At 35.5% G+C, this 20970-nt stretch overlaps 1 pseudogene; it reads left to right on the forward strand.

Moving 5' to 3' along the window:
* Positions 1 to 1467, forward strand: part of LOC143236453 (thyrotropin-releasing hormone receptor pseudogene) — an 8871-nt pseudogene extending 7404 nt beyond the window's left edge.
* Positions 1468 to 20970: the final 19503 nt, after the last annotated feature.

Below are 20970 nucleotides of genomic sequence, written 5' to 3' on the forward strand. Positions count from 1 at the left end.
ATTATATATACTATCTTGGATATTCCTTTACTGGACTATACATACACTATAGGTTCTATTTTGAGTCTTCCTCTACTTTACAATATATACACTATATACTCTTTCTTGGATTCTACTCCACTGGAATATATACACTATATATTCTGTCTTCGGTCCTCCCTCTACTGGAATATATACACTATTATGGTTTTGTCTTCTTCCTCCTGTACTTCCTCCTGTACCATATATTTTGTCTTGGGTCCTCTTCTAGTTGAATATATATACACGATATATTTTGTCCTTAGTCCTCCTTTAGTAGAGTATATACACTATATATTCTTTTTTGGGTCTTCCTCTACTGGAATATATGCACTATGGATTCTGTTTTGCATCCTCCTTTACTGGAATATATACACTATATATTCTTTCTTGGGTCTTCCTCTACTGGAATATATGCACTATGGATTCTGTCTTGCATTCTCCTTTACTGGAATATGTACACTATATATTCTGTCTTGGGTCCTCTTCTACTGGCATATATATATATATACACACTATATAATATGTTTTCGGTTTCTCCTCTACTAGAATATATTTACTATTGGTTCTGACTTGAGTCCTCCTCTTCTGGAGTATAAACACTATAGATTCACTCTTTGGTCCTTCTCTATTGGATTATATATAGTATAGATTCTATCTTGAATCCTCCTCTACTGGAGTATAAACACTTTAGATTCTGTCTTGGGTTCTCCTTTATAGGAGTATATACACTCTACATTTTCTTGGATTCTCCTTTATTGGAATATATACATTATATATTTTGTCTTGGATCCTCCTCTACTGGATCCTCCTATACACACTATAGATTCTCTATTGGGTCCTCCTACTACTTTACTATAACATATTCTTTATAGGATCTGTTTTGGGTACTTATCCTACATTGCTAAAGGTTGTATTTCATAGATTATTATTATTTACTTCATGAATTTTTCAATATTATGCTTCTATCATTAAAAGGTGTTTTATGTAACTTAGTTTTTAGCCTACCTATTCGTAACTTTAGAAAACCTCATTCTTAACAACATTCTCTCTATTTGTTTGTTCATTTTATATTTACAACTATATAAACATGAGGTGCACGCAATTTTCTATAGATAACATCTGTAAACTGATGTTTTGGAAACATAAATAACATGGAGAAATATTAGCCTTTCTTTGGTGTCTCATATTAAGAATGAAATTGGCCGTAGTAGTTCGACTGTAACAATCTTTGTTCGCTATGTATACTGCCGTAGTAGTTCGACTGTAACAATCTTTGTTCGCTATGTATACTGCCGTAGTAGTTCGACTGTAACAATCTTTGTTCGCTATGTATACTGCCGTAGTAGTTCGACTGTAACAATCTTTGTTCGCTATGTATACTGCCGTAGTAGTTCGACTGTAACAATCTTTGTTCGCTATGTATACGCCGTAGTAGTTCGACTGTAACAATCTTTGTTCGCCGTAGTAGTTCGACTGTAACAATCTTTGTTCGCTATGTATACTGCCGTAGTAGTTCGACTGTAACAATCTTTGTTCGCTATGTATACTGGCTTATTGGTCGTTTAATGACAAGCTCGTGGTTTATTAAAACGTTACGTAAAGACTTTAATATTTAAAATACACTCTTCGAACCTCAGATAGGCTACTCACATTTCTCTACGTGACTGTGATAGGCTACTCACATTCTCTACATTAATGTGATAGACTACTCACTTTCTCTACGTTACTGTGATAGGCTACTCACTTTTCTCTACGTTACTGTGATAGGCTACTCACATTTCTCTACATTAATGTGATAGACTACTCACATTTCTCTACGTGACTGTGATAGGCTACTCACATTTCTCTACATTAATGTGATAGACTACTCACTTTCTCTACGTTACTGTGATAGGCTACTCACATTTCTACATTAATGTGATAGACTACTCACTTCTCTACGTTACTGTGATAGGCTACTCACATTTCTCTACATTAATGTGATAGACTACTCACATTTCTCTACGTGACTGTGATAGGCTACTCACATTTCTCTACATTAATGTGATAGACTACTCACTTTTCTACGTTACTGTGATAGGCTACTCACTTTTCTCTACGTGACTGTGAGAGGCTACTCACATTTCTCTACATTAATGTGATAGACTACTCACTTTTCTCTACGTTACTGTGATAGGCTACTCACATTTCTCTACATTAATGTGATAGACTACTCACTTTTCTCTACGTTACTGTGATAGACTACTCACTTTTCTCTACGTTACTGTGATAGGCTACTCACATTTCTCTACATTAATGTGATAGACTACTCACTTTTCTCTACATTAATGTGATAGACTACTCACTTTTCTCTACGTTACTGTGATAGGCTACTCACATTTCTCTACATTAATGTGATAGACTACTCACTTTTCTCTACGTTACTGTGATAGGCTACTCACATTTCTCTACATTAATGTGATAGACTACTCACTTTTCTCTACGTTACTGTGATAGGCTACTCACATTTCTCTACATTAATGTGATAGACTACTCACTTTTCTCTACGTTACTGTGATAGGCTACTCACATTTCTCTACATTAATGTGATAGACTACTCACATTTCTCTACGTGACTGTGATAGGCTACTCACATTTCTCTACATTAATGTGATAGACTCTCACTTTTCTCTACGTTACTGTGATAGGCTACTCACTTTCTCTACGTGACTGTGAGAGGCTACTCACATTTCTCTACATTAATGTGATAGACTACTCACTTTTCTCTGCATTAATGTGATAGACTACTCACTTTCTCTACATTAATGTGATAGACTACTCACTTTTCTCTACATTAATGTGATAGACTACTCACTTTTCTCTACGTTACTGTGATAGGCTACTCACTTTTCTCTACGTGACTGTGAGAGGCTACTCACACTCTCTACATTAATGTGATAGACTACTCACTTTTCTCTACATGTGATAGACTACTCACTTTTCTCTACATTAATGTGATAGACTACTCACTTTTCTCTTTACTCTACTCATCTACGTTACTGTGATAGACTACTCACATTTCTCTACATTAATGTGATAGACTACTCACTTTTCTCTACGTTACTGTGATAGACTACTCACTTTTCTCTACGTTACTGTGAGAGGCTACTCACTTTTCTCTACATTAATGTGATAGACTACTCACTTTTCTCTACGTTACTGTGATAGGCTACTCACATTTCTCTACATTACTGTGATAGACTACTCACTTTCTCTACATTAATGTGATAGACTACTCACTTTTCTCTACGTTACTGTGATAGGCTACTCACATTTCTCTACATTAATGTGATAGACTACTCACTTTTCTCGTTACTGTGATAGGCTACTCACATTTCTACATTAATGTGATAGACTACTCACTTTTCTCTACATTAATGTGATAGACTACTCACTTTTCTCTACGTTACTGTGATAGGCTACTCACATTTCTCTACATTAATGTGATAGACTACTCACTTTTCTCTACGTTACTGTGATAGGCTACTCACATTTCTCTACATTAATGTGATAGACTACTCACTTTTCTCTACATTAATGTGATAGACTACTCACTTTTCTCTACGTTACTGTGATAGGCTACTCACATTTCTCTACATTAATGTGATAGACTACTCACTTTTCTCTACGTTACTCTAATAGGCTACTCACATTTCTCTACATTAATGTGATAGACTACTCACTTTTCTCTACGTTACTGTGATAGGCTACTCACATTTCTCTACATTAATGTGATAGACTACTCACTTTTCTCTACATTAATGTGATAGACTACTCACTTTTCTCTACGTTACTGTGATAGGCTACTCACATTTCTCTACATTAATGTGATAGACTACTCACTTTTCTCTACGTTACTGTGATAGGCTACTCACATTTCTCTACATTAATGTGATAGACTACTCACTTTTCTCTACGTTACTGTGATAGACTACTCACATTTCTCTACGTTACTGTGATAGGCTACTCACATTTCTCTACGTGACTGTGATAGGCTACTCACATTTCTCTACATTAATGTGATAGACTACTCACTTTTCTCTACGTTACTGTGATAGGCTACTCACATTTCTCTACATTAATGTGATAGACTACTCACTTTCTCTACGTTACTGTGATAGACTACTCACATTTCTCTACGTTACTGTGATAGGCTACTCACATTTCTCTACGTGACTGTAAGAGGCTACTCACTTTTCTCTACATTACTTCCATTCAACTGATCTTGAAGGATAGTAGCTATGCTATTCAGGATAATTCGTAGACAGACAGATATATAAATATTTTATTTTTCAATAGTTTTCTGTTTTAAAACGATAAAAATAGGACTGGGACCACTTTGTTTACTGACTTTTATTCTCGTGCACGCTCGAGTTTTATCGAGTCATTACAAGAGGGTAAGTCTGAAGGTAACATAATATCACTCACACAACTCGATATAATCGATTTTAATGAGTCATCTCGTATTTCATCATCTTTACTTGTTTCACCAAAGGTCAAATGTTAGAAACATCACATAAAACAGATAGCTTCAAAGTTGTCATTTGCTTTTTTTTAGTTGTTTGTGCCGTGTCCAATCTTCAGAACATCAGTCAAAAAATACGAAATCGTTAAAAACCTGGAACAACTGCACGGAGGCGCTGCCTTATATCTAAGTTAGTTTTCGTCTATTATTCACTCATTAAACAGAAGGAAAGAACTCTACTAAACATTTTATGAATTTGTTAGTTCTCTATAGATTTGAAACAAAATACTTTATTTAAAAGAAAATTAAATATGGAGATTAAACGGCTGCTCGTGTGTTCCAAATGATATGCTGGGAGTTCTAAGAGCTATCATTGAGGTATTAGCATTTTAAACCTAAACGGTACCTTATGTGTTCATGGGTAAAACGGCCTGGCTAGAGACACTGACCATAGGAAAATTAGTCGGTCAGTAGCACCAGCTTCTACATGGATTTTAACCAAATAATGTGACAATGCACTCATCGCTAAAACCACAGATCATGTTCAGAAACGAATCTGCGCGATGTTGGACGTTCAGACCAGCAGCCTAACGCGTTAACTACGAAATAATAAAGAAGGTAACTTTCACTGCTGCCAGGGAACGACGAGCAAAATTAATTATAAAATGCCTTAAGAAACACAGTTTTTTATCGAAAATAAAACACCTAGTCCTAATCAGATGTACATTTTGAAATGTGGCTACTAGTTGCAATTTTTATTAACCATTGTTTAGGAAAGATTCCTTAAAACTCCCTCTACCTTTAAAAATAAGTACTATACATGGGGCTCGGCATGGCCAGGTGGTTAAGGCACTCGACTCGTAATCCAAGGGTCGCGTGTTCCAATTTTCTTCACACCAAACATGTGGTTGTTATAATGTGACGGTTAATTTGTTGGTAAAAGAGTAGCCCAAGGATTGGTGGTGGTTGGTGATGACTAGCTGTCTTCCTTCTAGTCTTACACTGCTAAATTAAGGACGGCTAGCGCAGATAGCCCTCGTGTAGCTTTGCGCGAAACTCAAAACAAATCACTGTACATGAATTTCATTTTAAGTAGCTTTCACCTCGTGCAACATAAGTAGGCTTACAAATATTGATATGAAACTGCAAGTTATCAGAGGAAGAGAAGGAGAGGTAAATGAATGCATTGTGAAACATTTATTTCGGTTTTAAATTTAAAAATAGATAAATCAGTTTAGAAAAAAAATGCGACAGAACTAAGGAAGAGATCAGGGAATGTGTCTTCGGATCACGTGGCCAGACTGAGGGCAAACAGCAGCCACGTTGAAGAGACCTGCTGATTTAAGATGTTTGCCCTTACCTGCAATGACATGTCGCATCTGGACTTAAGGCGTTTCCTTAGGTGAGGAACGACCCTCTAAAGAACAAAGTGTTTTGTGTTGTGGCCCCGTAGAGACAGAATGTATTCTTATCCACTCCACGTCTTGCGAAAGAAGTGACAGGTCACGGTTTACTGCTAGTAAATCAGAGCTTTAATCAGGATGATTTCAATGCCAGTCCTTACTGTTGCCCGTCAAGTCACGCAGTAAGATAGCTAATTCACTTTTCACATGGAACAAGTCAGTCAACTAATAACCTTGATGGAGCCTACAAGCTGGAAGGGAATGTAGAAGGAGAAAGTGTTAGACTAACAGCTATGTGTTGAACTATATGTATCAGTTGTGAACATAAGCACAAACAACACAGAAAGTTGTAGGGCTAAAGTCGATAGCTTCCGACCAAACGTGAGCTAACTACACAGATAGAATCTAAAATAATTTAAAGGTAAGCTATCAATTAACAGAAAAAAATCCCGTTAGGTCAACTTTTAAGAGGTCAAGTTTGATTTCAAGTTTCACTTGCTTCATTAATAACATTTTCTCCAGGTCATCCTATGAACTTTAGACTTTTATATATTCTTCAAGAAATGGAAACCTTATTTGTATTTCTTTAAAAACCGACTACACTATGTGACAATTTTTTTACTTTTTATTGTTCCTGACCAGAAAGTGTTATTTCCCAGTTACTTATGCCTAAAGTAAATGAAAAAGACCTATTTTTCTCTTCAAACTTTGCTTTTATGAGCGTATAACGAAAACATGATTAAAGACTGTATTTGGGGACTGATACATGAAAGTGATTTACATTACAGTCGCAAATCTCGAAAAACTACTCACTTCTAAACATTTTGTATAATTTTAGTATAAATACATGTAAATCTTGATTCATATGTTGTTTTATTCAGACTTTATGTAAATGAAAATGTGCAAATTTGCCCATTTTTACATAGAAAATAGGTTAATTTCTGAATTTGAAGGGAATAATGGCCATTTTCTGTATTTTTACAACATAAGCAATTAAGGAATAACACATACTATCCAGGAACAAAATTTGTGTTGCATATTGTTATATATTTAGATTTATTTTCTTTTTTAGAGAGAGTAAGAAAAATATATAAAAGTGGAACAAGTTTGGAATAAAGTCGTAGCGTAATTTTTTTATCTTACGTTAAATGTTTTAAATGAAACTTGCGTAAGTGTATACACTAATACATATCAGACTTGCTCGTGGCTTTAGACCTGTAGCACCGCCTGTAACTTTAGACAGGATGCGCCCTGGTACGCAGTAGCCCTACCTTTAGTTGTAGACAAAATGCGCTCTGCTACACAGTAGCCCTGCCTATGGCTTTATATAAAATGCGCCTTGGTACACAGAAGCACCGCCTATAGCTTTAGACAGGATGCGCCCTGGTACAGAGTAACACTGCTTTTAATGTAAAGGGAGCATACCAACACCTGTTCTGTTCTTTACTTAATGGAATCGAGAAATGAATATTTTTTATCAACCACAAACCCGCACAAAGGTGTCTTTGCTGTAACTACTACAAGTATCGAGACCCGTTTTTTAAAGCTTTAAGCCCTTAAACTTACTATCAAGCCTCCGGGTGGTAAACGGAAAAAAGTAAATCTCTAAACACGTTAATCTTCCCCGTCTCTGGAATAACACGCACAACGCTCTGGATTGACGTAACGACCTCAAAGCCAGAGGAAAAAAAATGGCCAGTTTCATAACTTAAAGGTGTTCTAAATTGGGTTTGTTTGTAATTAAGCACAAAGCTACACAATGGACTATCTGTGTTCTGCCTATCATGGGTATCGAAACCGAGTTTTTAGTGTTGTAATTCCGCATACAAGTCGCTGTGCCACTGTGAAAGGGGACTCCAAAATGAGAGCTTATTAAGCAAATACAATACAGATTTGTAACAACAACACCAACTTCGTAAAGATTGCTTATGAAACCTGATGTATCCATTCTAAATAGTGTAACATTAAATCTTGATCGTATATTTTTAACACCTGGTCCATGAACGGGCTTCAGGAGGTCTGTGAGCTGACAATACGAAACCGATATTTTTTCCTCAGTTATTTCGTGCGTAAGTGTTTATGAGCATTTTTCTGGAGAGGGGCTCCATAACTCGCAAATTAGATTCTCAAAGGGTCACGTGACCCAAGAAAGGTTAAGGAACGCTGTTCTAGACGAGTCCAGAGCTCTAAAGCAAGTTATGGATATATAAGTATAGATGTCTGTGAACACGTCAGAAGAAGAAGAAAGACTTGAAGACTGGTTAAAATAAGCAAATACTTTATAGACCACGAAATATTAAGGTGCGCGACTCGTAATCGGAGGGTCGCGGGTTCGAATCCCCGTCACACCAATCATGCGCGCCCTTTCAGCCGTGGGCGCATTAAAACTTGATGGAAACACAAACTTACGATTCATGAAAACAAAATAGGTATAGCTACTTGGTTAGGAAGCCTTCATTCGCTATCTCAGGGTCGCGGCTTCGAATCCCCGTCACACTAAACATGCTCGTGATTTCAGCCATGGGGGCGTTACCCGCTATTCGTTGGTAAAAGAGTAGTTCAAGAAATGGCGGTGGGTGGTGATGAATAGCTGCCTTTTCTTTAGTCTTACACTACTAAATTAGGGACGGCTAGCGCAAGTAGCCCTCTTGTAGCTTTGCGCGAAATTTAAAAACAAACGAACAAACAAAACTACGAAATAACGTAAAACATTGAAAGTCTATCGCGCGACTTGACAAAGTTGAGAATTCGAGATTATTGTTTAGAAACTGACAGATCGAGAGATTTCTAACACTTGTACATATACCACAATTCATGGTCTAACACACAGATTGGAGTTAACAGTTCGACTACTTCGCAAATTCTTTGAGAAAAAATATAGCATGTCCTGTTATGGTACCAACTGATATGTCTAAGACAATGATATTTTTATTAGTACAGCATTATAAATTGAAGTAATAGTGCAAGGCTTAAAGATTCTTCACGGGAAGAATACTCTTTAAAATTAAACAAAAATTATCCCTCACTGCTCACAAAATACAAGAACTTCACTGTTGTATATTCGTGAATCTACTTATCCATATGAATATAATAGTACTGGCTGTTGTATGTCCATGAAACTACTTATCTATATACATACAATGGTACTGTCTGTTGTATGTTTGAGAATCTACTTATCTATATAAATATAATAGTACTAAATCAATGAATCTACTTATCTATATAAATATAATAGTACTAAATCAATGAATCTACTTATCTATATAAATATAATAGTACTAAATCAATGAATCTACTTATCTATATAAATATAATAGTACTGGCTGTTGTATGCCCATGCAACTACTTATCTATATAAATATAACAGTATTGTCTGTGGTGTGTTTATGTAAGTACGTCGCAGAATGTTGATGGATCTTCACCAAATCTGTTATGGAAGTCCATTTAGTCCATGTGGAATACATAAAGATTTCCAGTTTTCGTGGGTGTTGTTTTTTTTACGTTTCTTACTTCGTACCCTGTTGATGGACCTACACAAAACTGAGCATGAATGTTTTTGGGAGTCTATGCAAAAGTACATACAGTTGTACGGTTTTAATTTTGTATTTTGCCGTTTTTTTAGAATTACACATGAGAGAAGGAGCTTTCCAAGTCCTAAGGGGATGGGTACTCCGGGTGATATCATAGTATAATAGACACTCCGATTGAATATTTTCTAATTGTATATATTAGGTTATAAGGTCATATTTGTGATATTAACAAGTTATATCAATTGTTTAACATTAGCACCTGTTTTAATGTTCATTAATTTTTTTATAATTGTACTAAATAAAATTAATAATTTATTTCTTCCGTTGTTATTGTTTACGTCAGGGAATTTATAATAACCTAACCTTTCTTGTCTTGTATTTTATCATGATCTATTCTAACTTTAAAAGTTGATAAAATATGGTAATTTATTATAATAGTGGGTTGGTATAATTTAAACATATTTAATAACTTTAAAATTATATATCTTTCATAAGCTTCGATACTATTTGTTTTTATATTTGGTAAAATATTTTTACTATATTATTTAGTAACTGTAGTTTAAATAAGAATTATAGATAGACTACTATATTGTTTTAAGAATTGCAAGTGGACCCGTTTATTCTTATACTATTATATAATAATTGTAAGCAAACCCGATATTGTTGTACCATTATATAATAATTGTAAGTAGACCCGATATTGTTGTACCATTATATAATAACTGTAAGCAGACCCGTATATTCTTATACTATTATATAAGAATTCTAAGTAGACCCGTATATTCTTATACTATTATATAAGAATTCTAAGTAGACCCGTATATTATTATACCATAACAAGACACAGATTTCCATAAAGATCTATATACTAACTGGTGTGTGTATGTGGTTTTCTCATAGAAAATCCACATAGGGCGATTTGCTGAGTCCACCGAGAGGAATCGAATCCCTGATTTTAGCGTTGTAAATCCGTAGACTTACCGCTGTACTAGCTGGGAGCAAACTAACTGGTACACAAAAGTCTATACAAGTTTACATCCATATAATTTTAGTTTGGTAAACATGTGTTCTACAGGTGACTTACATCGTTAATCAGCATTTTCAATTATTGTACAAGTATATGATTACCTAAAGGTAACTGTATTTTCAGAAATACATTTAGTCAAACAAAAACCACTATAATCAGTCTGTACGAAGTACGAACGTACATCTATTTAGTTTTATCAGTATTTAAATAGATATAATTTAAGTGCAACCATTTCACAATATTATTAGAACTCTATATACAAGACTTTAACCCATCAATAGACATTCCCAGCAACCAATTAGCAACCCTCATAGAATTCACCACGATGAAGACAAACTTCATGTTCAACAACCACAAGTAAATACAAAAAATGGCCTAGGCATGGGCAACCCAGTATCACCAGTTCTAGCGAATAATGTTATGGCACAAGTTGAAACACAAGTAATTAACACAGCATTACATCCACCACTATACTGGAACAGATATGTAGACGACACGATTGCGGGATTCAAATCTACAGAACACATACTTAATTTTTTCAATCACATTAACTCTATACATCCCAACATTAACTTCACGTGTGAACAGGAAGAAAGCAATCAAATATCATTTCTTAACCTCAAAATTACAAGAACCGATACACAATTTAAAACAAAAATCCACCGAAAAATCACCCATACTGGACTATACATTCCTTGGGACTCAGCACATGAAACAAAACAAAAACTCAACATACTAAGAAACCAAATAAACATAGCCATAAAACTATGCTCACCAGATAAAATTAACGATGAATTAGACAAAATAAAACAATACTTCATCAACATCAATAAGTTTCCTCCACAAACTGTAGAAAACATTATACGCACACACACGTAGACAAAAAACAAAATCAGCCAACAAAAGTAAATATATCTTACGAATCAAAAAATCTCAACCATATACTGCTGCATACCATATATTCCCGACATCAGCAGAAAAATAACCAACATTTGGCAAAAACTAGTAACAAAGTATGACATTCCAGTTAATACCAAATTTATTCAAAAACCAGACACAAAACTAAGGTCTATACTGTGTAAAAACTACACTGACAAACACAACACCAACATTATTTACAAAATACAATGTGATAACTGCCACGACTTCTATATTGGAGAAACAAGTAGAAAAATGGAAACCAGATTCAAAGAACACAAAAAGTCACCCTCACATGTTTTTGAACACTGAAAATCAAATAAACACCACATAACCATAGAAAGGCCCCCGCTAGTCCAGCGGTATGTCTCCGGATTTACAACGCTAAAATCAGGAGTTCGATTCCCTCGGTGGGCTGAGAAAAGGTCCTCCTAGTTGGGGGTTGTGCAGTAGACTATCAACCTACTCACTTAAAAACCAGTCTGTTCATGATAACCGCATGTGTTTAAGGCCCTATGTTCCTTACGGAATTTAGTGGTACAATTATTTAATTAACCATAGAAAACACCCAAATACTAAATAAAGAAACAAACATAAACAAACGCTAAAATTAAAAAAGCCTTACTTATACTACAACTCAAGCCCAAAATAAACCAATACAAAAGAACACCTTTATACCTATAATAATAAATATAATAATAATATAAAATTATATATTCAAACATCTAAGAACGCTCTTTACATTCCTATACTCAGTTACACAACCCCTTTCAAACATGTGGTCAGCTATCGGTCAGTTACCTCTTTCTTTCTTTGTGAACCTGACGATGACCGAAGAAGGTCGAAACGTAGTTCGCTCCACTACATAAACATATTTCTCAACCCAAACAAGCCGTTTTTACATATATATTTCTCTACAAGTGGGTTTTCTCGTCATCACTGATTACTTCCATCATGTTTATAGTTAGGACTTATCACAGGTATTTATAACTAATTAAAAACAAACTAACTTTTGTCTTGTACGCTTATTATAATCTCTCCTAACTTTAAAACGTGATAAAAACAGTGTTTTATTAAAATAGTCTATATTTTAACAGTTTAACTAGTGTATCAAAGAAGGTTTGTTTTGTTCGTTTTATTTCGCGCAAAGCTACACGAGGGCTATCTGTGCTACTCGTCTCTAATTTAGCATTGTAAGACGAGAGGAAAGGCAGCTAGTCATCAACATCCACCGCCAATTCTTGGGCTACTCTTTTACTAACAAATCGTGGGATTGACCGTCACGTTATAACGCCCCCAAAGCTGAAAGGTCGAGCATGTTTGGAGTGACAGGGATTCAGATTACGAGTCAAGTGCTCTAACCATCTATTTATGCCAGGCCTATCAAAGAAGGAATTATTACAATAATCTATTTGCCTTAAACATATTTGATCTGCTTCAGAAATCTTTTCAATATCCATTTTATCAGCAATTTTTATTATTTCATCAACTTGTTATATTCGGAAAATATAAAGAATTAGAAACAACTGTTTGAAAATAAAATTAATAATAATAATATATACACTATCTGAAAACATATTTCTGTTATTTAATGTTGGTATCAAATCTGAATAATATTTATTGAACATCAGTACTATATTTTGAATGCTAAGAATATGTAACGTATTTGTAATAATAGTATCGTCAAGTGAAGGTTTTGATTTATTTTCTAATAATTTAGTAACAGTTTCACATGTTTTTTTTTCATATTTTTGTTACGAGATACCATTAGTTTTCTATTTTCTTGGCCCGCCATGACCAGGTGGTTAAGGCAGTCGACTCGTAATACGAGTGTCGCGGGTTCGAATCCCCGTCACACTAAACAAGCTTGCCCTTTCAGCTGTGGGGGTGTTATAATGTGCGGTCAATTCCACTATTCGTTGATAAAAGAGTAGCCCAAGAGTTGGCGGTTGGTGATGATAACTAGCTGCCTTCCCTCTAGTCTTACACTGCAAAATTAGGGACGGCTAGAGCAAGCAGCCCTTGTGTAGTCTTGCGCGAAATTCAAACCATACCAGCACTTATTCTACAGGTGGCCCTACCCATCCATATATTGTGTCTAAACAACGTTATAATACTAATGATGAGTTGAAGGCAGCTGTTACGGCGACATTTAGAACAATAACCCCTGCTATGTTGAGGAAAATGTCTCACAGAACATAGCGTTGCATAATATTATGCAGCGAGAATGAGGGACAGCACACAGATACACTGGATACACAAGATATATAGATGGGTAGGTACTTACGGGCCATCCTGTATTATCTTATGTAATTTCTTCATTTGTTTCTATTTTCACGTAATTACACGCACCCTAGTGGCACAGCGGTATGTCTGCGGACTCACACCGCTAAAAGACCGGGTTTTGATACCCGTGGTGAGCAGAGTACCGATAGCCCATTGTGTAGCTTTTTGCTTAATTCGAAACAAACAAACGTAGCTCTACCTATAATAATATTATTATTATATCATATCTATAACAGTGATATTATATATTTATAATAATAATATCACATATTCATAGCGTTCTTAACAAGTCAATGCGTAGTTTTACGGGAATAACTGATACGAGGTTCTAATGTTACTAATAGTTTCATTACTCAGAATAACAGTTCAGTTAAGCGCAAAGCTACACAATAAACTACGTGTGCTCTGCCCACCATAGGTATCGAAACAAGATTTTTAGTGTTATAACTCTTTAGACTTATCGCTGAACCATCGTCAGGCTCTTCATTTGGATCTCTCATCTCCCTCTGTCAGCGTTCAGTAAAGAAAACCGTTTTATCTAAAAGTTGAAAATATTCTGGCAGACATTTTGAGTAAAATATTAACTGGTCCGGCATAGCCAGGTGGTTAAGACGATCGACTTGTAACCTGAGGGTCGCGGGTTCGAATCCCCGTCGCACTAAATATGCTCGTCCTTTCAGCCGTGGGGGCGTTATAATGGTACGGTCAATCCCACTATTTGTTGGTAAGAGAGTAGCCCAAGAATTGGCGGTGAGTGGTTATGACTAGCTGCCTTCCCTCTAGTCTTACATTACTAAATTAGGGCCGGCTAGCGCAGATAGCCCTCGAGTAGCTTTGCGCGAAATTCAGAAAACAAACAAAAATATTAACTTTCCAACTTAATTTTCGTCTAGATGACGTTCGTACTTCATCTGACGTCAAAGTTAACTTCGCTCTGTATAATAGAGGGAGAATCGAGCCCCGAATTGTAGTGCTTACTCATCAGAGGACAGACAGTTGTTCACTATAATTACTTTTGATGCATTTGGGAAGTTCTAACAGAGGCCATATTAACGTTTTACTTTATATTTTGGCCCTTTAGTAAAAAAATACAAATACAGTAATCTTTTCGTAGTAAAGCCATTTTTTATAATGGATTTTGAAAAAAAAACAACTGAATTTTAATTATCCAATGAAGAGCTTCAATCCTACCGGTCCTCGCTAGTTAAAAACTGCTGATTAATTGACTAATTCATGAGTAAAATACTGCCTTATATTTTTTTTAAACGACCACACAGTCGTTCCAATGTAACACTCACATTGTGAGAGCAATCAACGGAATGAGGCATGGGTGATTTGTGAAAACCACTAGAGAGGTCGCTTTTCTCTCTATCGTCATGTGGAGAGCCCCCTGTCTAATAACGATCGCTTCCTAATGGAGTAATCCATATATTTTACCCGACGACTCCTGGTGGTCAAGATAGGTCGTTCAAACAAGCAAACAAGCACGCTTTCATGAGTTAGGTCCTTTCTCGTTACCTCTGACCATATAACTCTTAAACAAATAGAAAATCAGCCTTATTTGTTATCGCTCACTTGTATTTTATATCCTTAAATCTGTCCAAGAACTAAAAAGCTCAAAAGAAGATATATTATATTTAATCACGTTTCTATCATTGCTCGTGGGATAGTAAAGAAATAAATCTAGTTAACGATAGTTTATTTCTAAATTAGTGTTTTCAGTTCTGATTTCTAATTTTTGCACTTTTCTTATCTGCGTGTTATTTTTTATGTAGCGTCACACAGTCCTTCAAACTAAAGCATAATTCAGCTTAAGTCTCTACGATTTCTAGAAGAAAATATTTTTTTTCGTATATTTAAGTATCATCTTTGGTTGGTGAATTTCTTGCTAGCAATTCCTAAGTTGAAGGTGATAGATTGGAGGTAGGAAGTCAACTAGTAAACACACACACACGCTTTTACGACTGTCAGATCATAACATCCCCACACCAAACATGGTTGAAAATGTTCAATGCCGTGATTGGAACTACTCGTGACGCGTAGGTTGTTGTTTGTTCTACTTATTAAGCTAAAGAACAAACAATATTGGAATGTATGTAAACCAGAACAAAAACAACTACACCAAGAGTATGAAACCGATATATGTTAAAAAAAACTGTGTTGAAACACTTACAAAGATAATCGGTTCATTCATTCTCTATTAGTCTAGGATAGAACAGATCTATCCATCTGAAAGCCCAGGATATAACTAGCTGGCAGTTAAAGAGCTATTGTGTAAAAAACAAACAAACTGAAACTTAATCTATTATTCTATTTACCACTTGTCACTGAGTTTTTCGGTTTGAAGGAATTCCGCCCGTCATCACTAGTCCCAACCAAGGAGAAACCAAAATAATAAGACCAGACTATCTGCACTAGTGAAGCTTACATGTAATGGTGTTTCGAGATGTCCCTTACTCATACATTGATTTCATATCTAGGTGAATGAACTTTAAGAAGACGCAGCACTCTTGCTACTAATTCATTCGCTTGAATCATTCAGCAGAGTTAATGTTTAGGAAATACGATCGAAACGCCATCTTCAGATTTGTGACCAAAGGTCGCAGTTAGACCCTGGATATACTTCGTTAATTCACCTTCAGTAGTACTTGATGTGTCGTATTATACCCAGTTTATACGTGGAGTGTATTATATGTTTTTTATAGTTGTCAAATATAAATATTTAATGTAGATTATTAATGTTTATTTGAACGTTTTTGTTATACATTGTCTGCAAAATTATATCCTCAAGAGTGATCTTAGAAGTCCCGAAACCAGTAGAAGAAATTAATAGAGAAGAGGGAATATAGGAGAGTCTGTTATTCCAATGTTTTACTAATCACATTCATAGGTGAATCGTATTGGTGTCTTGGTTATATATATATATATTTCATACATTTAACTGCATGAGCTGTAAAGACGTTGCTTTCAATTTTGAATTTTATCCGGTCATTCTAAACACTCTCTAGCGCCATCTGGCACCAGGCCAGAATGACAAAATGTGAGCAACACGATCAGATAAGCGCTCAAATGATTTGACAGATATGGTTTAGTGGATAATAAGATCACTTGAAAAGTCGAGAAGTCCGATTGTATCAGCTAAAAGACAGTTTCCAAGGGTCGTTCAAACAGCTGCGTTTAAAACCTGGTGTATTTCTTGTTCGATACTCATGCGGAAAGTAAAAAAAAAAAAAGTATTGCCAAAGAATATGTGGAGTTTATTATACACAGCCGTGAAGTGGTTATCTGAAGTTTTAATCTTTTATCGCCTTCCTTTCTTAAAGCCCTCTCTCTCCTAGCTTGTCATTTTTAGGCCTGTCTCACCAGATGTCGCTTCAGTCATTCAAGTGTTAACAATGCTCGCTGATGAATGTGTTTTTCTTTTTTTCATGTCGATAAATTAATGCTTCTACATTACTATATGGTTCAACGGAACCAGGAGAATGTTTTAAAACGTATTCAAATATCAGAATACAAACTTACTTTGTCTTTACGGATACATAGCTTCCCTCACTGCATTTATATTGACTGGTATCTATCTTCCCTTACTTTCTCCTTCTTTTATAAACACTGTATACTAACCTCTAGAACAAGAGGAACGTGTAAAAACTGGAGGATAACCAGGTTTCGGTTTGATATAATCAAAGATAAGCTATTCGCTATAATTCCTTGTTTAATAAAAACAATATTTTAATGGACATCTGATAAGGAAAAAAATTCAACAGGCTACTAATAAATAAAAAAACGACAAACTCTATTTACAGTAGTCTCCCAATGAAAACAAAATCAGACAAACATTATTTTTAATAGTTTTCTGATAAGGAAGCCCCCAGTGGCTCAGCGGTATATCTGCGGACTTATAACGCTAAAAACCGGGTTTCGATACCCGTGGCGCGCAGAGCACAGATAGGCTATTGTGTAGCTTTGCGCTTAATTCAAAACAACAACTAATAAGGAAAACACTAAACAAACTTTATTTCTAAGAAGATCCTGATAAATAAAATCTGATAAACATTTTCCCTCGGCCGAGCATGACCAGTTGGTTAAGGCACTCGCTTCTGCTCTGAAGGTCGCTGGTTGGAATCCCCGTTACACCAAACATGCTCGCCCTTTCAGCCGTGAGGGCGTTATAATGTGACGGTCAATCCCACTATTCGCTGCTAAAAAGTAGCACAAGAGTTGGCGGTGGGTGGTGATGCCTTCTCTCTAGTTTTACACTGCTAAATTAGGGACGGCTAGCGCAGATAGCCCTCCTGTAGCTTTGTGCGAAATTCTAAAAGGCCAAATCATTTTCCACAAACCCAGATAAAGAAAACCAGAAAAATGTATTCCAAAATAATTTTAATAAATAAAAAGTAATTTAATATTTGTGACAAGACCCAGTTGAACATGTTTTGTTTCGAGCTTTAAGATCTGAGCTAGTTCGAAGTTCAAATAATAGGATAGAAGACTCCTAGCGGCAGGTGATACTGGCTGGTTTCATTCTTTGATCAGTAGTTCAAAACTGTGGAAATTATATTTCAAGCCCACGAGGACCGAATTTGACAGATTACCTAACATGCGGATAATGTGCGCGTATTCCATGTTGAGATTTTCTATTTCAAATATTTTTAGGAATTCCTAACAATTGGACGTTCCCCATAATGTCGAACCGCTTTACTAAAATATATTGATTTAATCAAATAATATAGGAACTGTTAACTTTTCTAGATGGTCACTTTTGAATAACACAATCCACATAAAACGGGGAAGGGGCACAAACCCATATATACATTATGTTGCGATCACTCACGACAGATTTGAACAATACAAAGTACTCACTGTTGGAAAGCTTGCTTATTTGTCATAATGCGAAACTACGCAACAGATCGTCCGTGTTGTGTTCGATGTGGGGATCGAACTCTAGATTGTGGAATAATAACGCCTCAAACATAGCGCTAAGTCACCAGCGAACATCAAGGAATCCTAAAATAACTAAACAAATAAGCTTTCTTTGATACACTACCGAGTGTCGCTTTGATATGAAGTAACAATAGACACTTTGATCACCATGAGTCGTTTAGCTTCATATACTGTTTAAACAGGCCAGCAAACTTAAACTTCATAAAAGGTGTTTGGTTTTTAACAACACATTTTCCATAATTCAGCTACGTAGATTTCGAAAATTATTATTTACTTTTTTCTATCACGTGAGGATTCTTTTTCACGAATCAGGAAGAAAAAAACTCTTACTTAAATCAAATCATCATTTCATTTACCACAAAAAAACAATTGTTATGTTATGTTTGGATTCCAGAACGATCGATAAGACTTTTACGTCGCGATTAGTCTAGAGAAATCTATAGCTCGTAGTTGTCAACATTTTAAATATAACAAAATGTTATTCACTTATGTAAAAGTTCATATGACGTTATGTGAAAATTCTGTACGTGATGGAGAAAAATGAACATCATTTTCAAATTCAGCGTCCAGGAATTACTGTAGAGCATGTAAATATTTCAAGACAATAAAATCATCGCAGGCTTGTGTTATTTTTAACAAAAACAGTAACACTACCAACAATCCTCACAGATTTCTACTGGTTAGTGTTAACAAAACAGTAGCACTACCAACAAACCTCACAGATTTCTATTGTTTATTTTGACGAAACAGTAACACTACCAACAATCCTCACAGATTTCTACTGTTTATTGTTGACAAAACAGTAACAATACCAACAATCCTCACAGATTTCTACTGTTTATTGTTGACAAAACAGTAACAATACCAAGAATCTCCTCAAGTTTCTACTCTTTATTGTTTGCGAAACAGTCATCAATTGTTCTCATTGTGCTATATTGTTAAAGGAAGAATAATACTACCACTTTCATCATAAACCTTCACCAAAACTAAACATTCTGAGAATCACCATGGTTTCTATCGTCTAAATATATCAATCAAAAATGAGATATGTTGTTTCTCTGAAATCAGAAAAGAACTATTCGTTCTCATCGTGAACCATTTTAAATTGTTGAGTTACGTTTTTCAGCCTCGGAAGCAAGTTTTATGTAAGATTGGCAATTCTCATAAGGGTTAGAAAACTAACCTTACTTTAAAGCTTACATATGTTACAATCTTATATGATTTTCAGTGAATACCGAAGTAGCAATGCACCTGGACAGTCGAAGAAAAATGTCTCGTTAACACAGAGCAGGTGTCGTGTTTAATGTCCTGCATCTCTATGATAGAGAATTTGGGGAATCTAGAGGTAACAGATGAACTGGTCCAGACTCCCACCTGCGACCAGTACCCATGGGATCGGTGACCATACTCATACATTTAGGGCAAATGAGCCACACACAGACGAAATAAAAGACATACCAGTGTCGTCTTGCTATCGTTTAAATCAAAGTGCCAGTCTCCGAAGTGTTAATTTGTTTATTGTTAACCACAAAGCTACAAGTCGGGCTACGGATGTTGAGTTGGTTATAGTTAAATTAATCAAATTGAAGGCATACTATTCGTAAAAACTGAGCTTTTTTTAGGGCAGATAGACAGATAGTAGAAATATTCGGAGTTCGTTACGAGGACATAAATGTTATGTAAACCTAAGATATTGACGTGATTTAGTTACGGGGTCGCACCTGTTTGCTTAACGCCTTAAAAGGTACGTCGACTCACATTTATGTTAGCGTGCTTATTTATGCAAGCAAAAGGAGCGAGCAAAATGTATGGATACCGCCTCGTGTTATCAGTAGCAGGATGGATCAGATTTCACTGTACCTTAACTACCCATCAATATGATCCAACTCCACTTAAACCAGACTTCTCTTGTACTTTCTTTACCCATTAATACGATCCAACGTATGTAGAACCAGACTTCACTGTACTTTCTCTACCCATTAATACGATCCAACGTCAGTTGAACCAGACTTCACTATGCTTTTAATCTAAAGTCATAATAACTAAACTCTGTTCTTTTAATATATATCAATACAATCCAAAGTTATAATAATCAAACTATGTACTTTAAATACACATGAATACAATTCATCTGAGAGGTCGTCATACAAGGTGTACACAGTGTGTATTTGTTACACTTCTCAGCATTAGCCTTTACTGAATAAACCTACTGTCAATTCCGAGATTTGACATTTAAAACGTTTGTCAGTTTTAATTAGAGAATTTCATTTCCTGAAAAGTTTGTTTTTGAATTTCGCGCAAAGCTACACAAGGGCTATCTGCGCTAATCGTCCCTAATTT

The sequence above is a fragment of the Tachypleus tridentatus genome, chromosome 13, assembly GCF_004210375.1.
Source record: "Tachypleus tridentatus isolate NWPU-2018 chromosome 13, ASM421037v1, whole genome shotgun sequence".
NCBI lineage: Eukaryota > Metazoa > Arthropoda > Merostomata > Xiphosura > Limulidae > Tachypleus > Tachypleus tridentatus.